Below are 9035 nucleotides of genomic sequence, written 5' to 3'. Positions count from 1 at the left end.
CTAACATTTCACAAGTGCTATTGTACAATTACGCAACTCTGCACTTCAAAAGGGTCCAAGCTTGAAGAAAAGCCCCATAATATTGTAACAATGTAATATAAAACATGAGCTATCCAACAAGATTTCAAGAGCACAATTCACTGAGCCAAGAGCTGAGTGAAATATTAGATCTTTTTCTGAGTACCAATTGAAAGCAGTTCTGGCATTCCAAGGCCTTTAAGCCTCTCCAAGAGCTTAGATCCACCTTCAACCATGATGTCACAGAATCATAGATTCATAGGATAGGAAGGGTCTTTGGAAATCCTCTGCTCCAATACTCTGCTCAAGGTAGGAATTCTCATACTATTCTGAGACAAATTACTATTCTACCTTTCTATGAAAACCTCCACTATTAGAGCATCCACAACAGAGCGAGAGCGGTGGGGGGCGGGATATTCCATAGCTCTATCTATCCATCCAATGGCTGTTGTCCTACCCTCAGGCACTATGAATCCTAAATCCAAACCCTTCTCTTAATAGCCTTTCAAATATCAATGACAGAGTATTACTGGGCCTCCTCCAGTAGTGGGATTCAAATCCCAGTGCCACCGGTTCACTATCAGTAGCGCGCAGCGCAGAGTGTTTTTGATGTCTGGGTGGGTGGGCGGAGCCTCCTGCCACCACCATTACCAGTTCACCCGAACTGGGGCAAAACAGGAGCAAGCCTCCTCATATAAATGGTTTCCATTGTCGAGACAGCATTTAATGTAATAAAAACAGTGATTCTTCAAAAAAAGAAAAAAGTTTTAAGCTTAGAAAGATTTTTTTATGGGAAAACAGAAAAATATGCAATTGATGTAAAAAAAATATGCAGTAGCATAAACCCAAAATAACACAGAGTACAGCATAAATTAGGAATGTAAAAGAATTTCACAAATTCTAAAGATGGATTTGGGGGATGGGCAATTCTACAGAGGAATCTGTGGAATTAGCATTTATGCTTTAATGGATCTTTGCATGGCAAGGTGGGTTGCATGTATAGTAGTCTTTTATAATGTATGTGGTGACAGGAATTTGTAAAGAAAAAAATTGTACTAAGCCCTTAATGTTTAATGCAGGTTGTGTGTTGTATGGTCTGGTCAGAAGGTGCCAGAAAGGGAAGCCTTTGTGTAAAAAGTCCTACTAAAAATATATCATGTAAATGCTAAAAATTAAGCAAAAGGAGATTTTTGCCATCTCATGCATTCTGAAAAGGGAAATGCAATCTCTCTCTGCCTTCATCTTGAGGGATTTTTTCCTCCATGTTTATGTCAAGAATGGATCCTGGAAAAATGGATGTGAGGGAGGGAGGGAGGGAGGGAGGGAGGGAGGGAGGAGAGTCAAAGAATTACTGCAGGATGAAGTATAGAAAGTTAGAGAGTTGATGAAGTGTAAAAAGTTAGAGAGTAGAGGAGACAAGAAAGAATGGGCATTAATTTGCGAAGATAACAAGTATGAAAAGTTCAGCGGATTTCTATCAGCATATACATATATTTATTTTGTTAAGAAATATAAGAAATTACATTAGCTTACTATTTCTTCCCCTTTTTTATGCTTGGCAATACTTATCCCAAATGTATAGTGTAATGGTGTACAATGAGCAAATAATAACAACTTTTGGAGTGACTGGGAGCTTCTTCCAAAGTTTCTAGCTCTACTTGCTACTCTGGAGCTTTGGTTGTACATTTCTACTACAAACTATGAATTACAAAACTATAAAGGCAAGTTCACACAGTTGTTTAGCTAAAACAAAATAAACAATATAAACAAAATATACAAAATTGGACATCGGACTACTATGTTTCCCCGAAAATAAGACCCTGACTTATATTTTTTTGAACCCTGAAATAAGCACTTGGCCTTTTTGCCATGTGCTCAAAAGCCCGATTGGGCTTATTATCAGGGGATGTCTTATTTTGGGGGAAAGAGGGTAGATACCTTACATCTCCTATGAATTTCTATTGTAAATCTGCATTTCCTCTCTGACTGTTTTCATAAGGTTGTTACAATATCTTTCTTTTTCACTGAATTGCAGTAGAAATGACTGGCCGTGAACTTTGAGCTCCCAGGCATGTCCCTCATGTTGTCCTTTGCCAGATTTTACTAAATGGAGTCAATGTTTTGTGTGAGTACATCAGACAGACACCCATTATGATGAAACTTGGAGTCAGGGAGCAGTTGCAGTAGGGAAGTATTTGTTATCTAAAGTACTAAAGTACTATAGATATAAACAGTAGCCCTCTTTTGCATACAAAACAATGCTTAGAAGGCATGTGGCCTTTGTTTTTACAAAGAGCTGCTTTTGCTTGTCAGCTGAAGAACAGACAAAAGGCATATAAATATGCTGGTTCCAGATTGGAAGATGTCATGGTTGGCTGTAAACAAACAAAAAAAAGTACAACTGACCAGTTGAAGAAATTGCTGGATTAGCATCCTATCATCTCACTCAAAGAATATTAGATCAAAGGAGAATGAATGGGTTGAGAGAAAGGAGAAGTCAGACAAAGTCATGGTCAGATGGAATTAATAAGATCCTGAAAAAAAGAGAGTTGAGAAGTTTAAAAAATAAAAGGCAGTGAATAAAGCTATGCATGGACATTGCAGAATAAAGAATGGTTTGTAATAGATAGATATGGAAAGGTTTGTTGAATGATGTTGGCATTTGTGTATGTTATGTTTTAATTTCTTTTAATTTATATTTCTGATTCCTTTTCTGTGTTGTGCTAATATCGCATGGTAATACCGTGTTTCCCTGAAATTAAAACCCTGTCTTATATTTTTTTGAACCCTGAAATAAGCGCTTGGCCTTATTTTCAGGGTGGTCTTATTATTTTGGGGCGCATGGAGCAAGATGGGGCTCCTCTTGCCTTCTTACCTGATTTTCAGCTGTTTAAATATTTTTGGGGAGGGCTTATTTTCGGGGAGGTGGCTTATTTTACCACATGTGCTCAAAAGCCTGATTGGGCTTATTATCAGGAGATGTCTTGTTTTCGGGGAAACAGAGTATATGTATGTAAGTTTGTATGTACTCACTTTTTCATTCTTTCAAAACTTGCCAGGTCTAAAAACTCTTTTGATAAAAGGGGCACCACAAGAAAGTCATGTGGGAAGGAAATCAAGTCCTCTAGCCACACATTTTTTCCCACTTTAATTAGACAAATGTTCAGAATCACAAATTAGAATAGACTCTACACAAAGATTAAAATGTGGTGCCAATCTTATCACACAAACATTCCTCCCACTTTGAGCTTAAACTGAGATCTCAGGAGAAAGAAATGTGATTGGACTGTACCATTTCAGTCTTCCACTAAGGACTTAACATGTCTGAATTGTCCTAAGAAAATTTGATTTTGTACATTGAAAATATCATGGCAGGTGGAAAATTGGATTAGAACTTTCCTCTTTGTCACAGGGTTTTTCTACACAGCCATATTTTACCAAACACAGATTTATCACTTGGAGAACAAAATGTTGAACTTTAGTGTTTAAAGTTGTAACTTAACTTAATCAGCACCTGAGGGATTTTATTATGCACTGTATGTAAACACAGCAAAACCAGCACTTAATAGCTAAGCTATTAAGAAAAGGTTGATATGAAGCAAACTTAGCCCTGCCCCTCTGAGTTTCTGAATTATCACACTTTCTCAAGAAAAACAGATAAGAAGAATGCTGCTGAAATCACCGCACCCTTTCAGTCATCCAAGGCAGGGAAGGCAGTTTAACACTGCAGTCAAATCCTGATGTGTTTTCTGGCTATCAGGAAGCCTTGATTTGCAGCTTGGAATTTTAGGCTGTAGGCTACGGACACCAATGTGCCTGAAGAACTTATTTTAATTCCTGCCACTCCCTGCCTCACACGGATTTTTCAAAGGTTACTTTAATAAGAGTAGCTGATAATTTTAAAAAATCAGAAATTATGCTAGAGGCACAAGCCTCTAGCATAATATTAACAGAATGCCCCTGAGTCATACATGATCACTATATACATATTTGCCAAACGAAAAAGCAGTGGGTGGCTCCAGACTAGTGCTTCGTTGCTCAGTTGCTCAGGAAAAATATGAAGATGTGGGATTATAAAACCAAATGAAGGGCTAGAGGGGATGACTAGGAGCAGCCTGATATTTCTCTTTGGATAAATGGGTGAATTGAAGCTTATCATATTATTTATGGCCACTGTATTGATTGTACAAGTCTCACATGGCAGCCACTTTTTAAGTGTATGCATGATATGCTATCAAGAAGTCCAACTGTGTCTCCCCATCCGGAAAGCTTATTAACCCCGGACTACAACTATTCCAGCTCTCAAAAGACTGCTGATGGCAATTAGTCTGGAGAATTACTTCTCTGGGGTTTTTTTTAACAGAGCTACCATATCTAAAATTCAACATCCAGATAACTACTAGATGGCAGCAAAGCCAATTTTCTCTCCCTCCTTTCCTGCCTTCCTTTTCAAAAATAAAATAAAATCTCAGCTGCTGGATTAGTTATTTATTATGATGTTGTTATAATGTTTTTACCTTCTTTTTATTCATTTTTCTGCCCCTGTCATGTATTTGGGCTGAGCAACTGTATTGAATGAATGAATGAATGAATGAATGAATGAAGTGATCCTTCAGTTTTCTGCAGCCTAGATAAAGGAAGAGTACAGTTAAACTTCCCAGTCCCGTTGTAGCACCTGTAGCTGTGAAAGAAGAAGCTAGACTAGGTTGTCTTTTGATTGTACACCTCCTTCTATTTATCAAATTCAGACAGTTCAATCTTCCTCAAAATAAGGTTCTGCATTTTACTCTATATTACTGACTGTATGATTCAATATTTAATTTTCAAAGTCTGGATTAACCACAGATCTATGCGTGACATATCAGTTGGACAGCACATATTTTTTCTAGAGTATCACTTCAGCATTTTCATTCAGTGTCCCGCCTACTTCTCTGGCGTAATTGAAAAGAATTGCATACATAGAGGAAACAATGATGTATGCAAATGATGACTATTAACAACTAATGCTGTGACTCAGCTGGCCATCTTGAACTCATTCACATGTCAATTTCCTCAGAATCTCCTTTATCATTATGGTCCAGAAATGGAAAGCCTTCTTAGCCGATAGCCAGACACATTATGTATCATCAAGATGATGTTGACTGATAGTGATAGACATAGATAGATTTTGTCTATCAGCCATAAATATATAGTAGACAACACAATATGCATTAACAGGGCAACCGTAAGCCAAGAGCCGAGGGGCAAGTGTCAGCCCCACCAAATGGATCACTTCATGAAGCCAATTGTAATGAATTAAGAAGGTAACTGCCTGAGTTACTTCCAAATGTTATCTGGCTGTCCTGGGTTTTAAAAACGCACTTTTACCTAGGGAACAGCTCCTGCATAGTTTCATCAAAATCATCTTCCTTACTCTTTGTAGGATGGGAGGGAATTCCATGATCAAGGCAATTTTATCAAGAATCTCAAGTATCTTGAGTTGCTGCATAGCATATCTGATAGGCATGACACCCTCAATAGGGCATTTTTCATGCCACATAGCATGGCACATAAAAAGACACTTTATAAAATATCATGCAAGTCATAGTACCTTACAAATACTTGGAACAATTTTGGAATATTTGTCTACAGTCGAACATCAGCTCATTAGCACCTCCTGTTCTTGTTCCCCATGAGACTGATATTGAGAGACATGCAGATTCTTAGCCTGGATGTAATTCAGAGCCATCATAACTAAATTTATTGGTATCTATCTTTATATTTCTTCCATAAATTGTTTCATTCTCCTTTAAAGCTATCCAGGTTGGTGTCATCACTGTCTTATGGTAGCTAATTCCATAAAGAGCCTTGGTAGTACAGTGGTCTAAGGCACCCTGTTATTAAGCTGGTTATTAAGACCAGCTGCCTGCAATTACTGCAGGTTCGAATCTCGCCAATGCTCAAGGTTGACTCAGCCTTCCATCCTTTCTAAGGTAGGTAAATTGAGGACCCAGTTGTGGGGGCAATAAGCTGACTTTGTATAAATATACAAAAGGATGAAGGCTATTGCTTAGCGCATTGTAAGCCGCCCTGAGTCTTCAGAGAAGGGTGGCATATAAGTCAAATTAAAAAAAAAAAATTCACTATGAGAAACAGAGTGCCTTTTCATCAGTTTTTGAATGTTCAATGATTTTTTTGGAAAAAATGGGCCGAAAAAAGCCCTGAAAACAGGCCAAAAAAAGCCTTAAAAATGGGCCGAAAAAAGCCCTGAAAATGGGCCAAAAAAAGCTTCAAAAACGGGCCAAAAAAGCCTCAAAAACAGGCCCCAAAAGCCTCAAAAACAGGCCAAAAAAAGCCTTGAAAATGGGCCTGAAAAAGGCCCAAAAAAGGCCTCAAAACAGGGCGAAGGCCAAGAAATGACTGGTGGGTGAGCGGGGCGTGGCAATATTCGGTCTATAAGATGCACAGACATTTTTGCCCCCTTTTGGGAGACAAAAAAGTGTATCTTATAGTCCAAAAAATATGGTATATTCTGAGGTCAGAACAATAGAACTGCAAAGAACCAGTATGCTATTGCCAGTTTTAGTTTTCATTTCATTCCTTTTCTAACAATGACTGTATTCAAATAATACCCATTGGTTCTTTTACACATCTCGCAGAATAAATAAAGTGAGAAAGAATAACAATGGTGGGAATCAATCCATTCTTCTGATTAATGTTCAAGATTAGATATCAGACTGTTCCTTTTTTCTTACTGGCACTTTTGTGCTTTTATGAACAAAGACAAAACTCACACAATACACTATGCTGCAGTTCGTTACAATCATGATTTAATGAATAAAGCACAATTCCCTGGGTTTGTATAACATATTAGTAATGGAGTTAACCCACTTTCTAAGTTCCCATAATAGAGATAGTGAACCATAAACCAAGCCAAAGATCTTGGTGTCTTTCCACAAGAGAAAACGAATCAAGCTTAATATGTTGTCCAACTATTCATTGGATACACATATTGTGTGAATTCAGCAGCTATGTGGAATTTGCTTGGCTTACAAAAGTTGCACACTGGGGATCAATTACATGGTCTGGAAAACCATCAGGTAGCTGAAGGGCTTTTTGCTTTATTTTATTTTAATGTACGTATATTTGAATGTTAAGTACAGGATGACCTAGTCCAGAATCAGCATCATTTTATGCAGAGATGGGAAACTTAATCCTTCAAAATGTGGTTTGCAACACTGGTATTTGCAAGCAATGGGAGGATCATGGATTTTTGTAAAGCTAAGATTTGCACAAGCAAAGCTGAATCGCTAAATGTCTATGGAGTTTCTCAGTCATCCAGGTCATGGTTGTCCCAAAGGTGCTTTTTACAAAAGGCAACTGGACTTTCTGGTTTTTCTTTGAAGACATTCCTGCTTCTCATCCAAGAAGCGAAACGTCTTCAAAGAAATTCAGAGTCAAAAAAGCTTCTTGGAGGAAAAAGCGAAACGTCTTCAAAGAAAAACCAGGAAGTCCAGTTGCCTCTTGAAACGAGCAACAGCAAAGTTTTAGCTTTGGGACAAGCAAAGCTAAAGTTTTGCCAAACCCCTTCCCTCTGTGGACAGTACTCCGATTTTACTTCTGCAAGCCTGGCAAAGTAGGTTTGTACAAAGTGGAAAGCAAAGCCCAGGGCAAACTTTAAGAGATGGCTAAGCCCAGAGGTCTAGACAAATGAATAACAAGTTACTGTAGTTAACTTATTTAGCTGTTTAGTTTTATTCATGGAGAAAATTGCAGAAATTCATTTGTTATTTTGAAGGTGCCAGATACGTACATTCCTAGGTTACTTCCCTGGTCATTCAGAGCAATCTTTCAATTGCTTTAATTGTTGCTTATATGCCACCCAGAGTCATGTTTTGTGAGATGGGTGGCTATGTAGGTTTGCTAAATAAATATATTCAGTGCATAAATTAAATGAATCTAATTCCATCAACACCTTTGGGGAGACATTTTAATTCTGTCTCTTCTCTCTTTAATTGCAAGGGAACATTTATTTTTAAAAAACGAATGATTAACATTTGGATAGCATTACTTTTACATATACTGTAAAAGAGGTGGGGGGAGATGAGGTGGGAACCCAGAAGTGAAGATGGAATGTACAACCATGTCATTACCCCCTACACACACACACACACACACACACCATCATTCAGGTGTGGGTTTTTTTCATGCTCTTGGACCTTTTTTGAACGCTCGAACCCTTGTTCTCTGCCTATGTAGCAGACCAAGCATGCACATGATAACCTGATCACAATTATCCCCAGACTTCAGAGGGGTGTTTTGCAACACTATTTAAATTATAGATGTCAGATTCTTCCAATCAAGATATGGCTGTCAATCACAGTTTGTGATTAAGTTTCAAGGCTTAGCTTCACTTTTTGGCTTGCCTTGGCAGAAAACTCACAAACACAGCTTGGATAGATTAGAATGTTTATTGCAGGCCAAAATTGCAAACATTTACAATCACAAATAAATGCAAATACAATATAAACAGTGCATCATTGTACAAAGGCAGAGGTGGTATTCAGCAGGTTCTGATCAGTTCTGGAGAACTGGTAGCAGAAATTTTGAGTAGTTCGGAGAACCGATAAATACCACCTCTGACTGGCCCCGCCCCCATCTATTCTGTGCCTCCCGAATCCCAGCTGATCGGGAGAAAATGGGGATTTTGTAGTAACCTTCCCCTGGATTGGGATGGGAATGGAGATTTTACAGTATCCTTTCCCCTGCCACACCCACCAAGCCACGCCCATAGAACCGGTAGCAAAAAAATTGAATCCTACCACTGTACAAAGGTAGCAGGGACATATGTTCTTTGCAGTTTCAACTCAACTCTTCCTTCCTCTTTACAGATTGTTTGAGACCTTGAAAGTTAAAGGTTGTTAAACGTTTTTATTATGACCTTCTTTAGCCTGGGAACTGCTGGTCCTCTCCTCACTAGCTTCAACCCCTACAGATATTATTTCTCAATGTGTATCATCTCTCCCTGTACTGATCAT

Source organism: Pantherophis guttatus, chromosome 1, assembly GCF_059756535.1.
Source record: "Pantherophis guttatus breed Tessera chromosome 1, ASM5975653v1, whole genome shotgun sequence".
Classification (NCBI taxonomy): domain Eukaryota; kingdom Metazoa; phylum Chordata; class Lepidosauria; order Squamata; family Colubridae; genus Pantherophis; species Pantherophis guttatus.
This window is presented reverse-complemented; position numbering follows the sequence as displayed.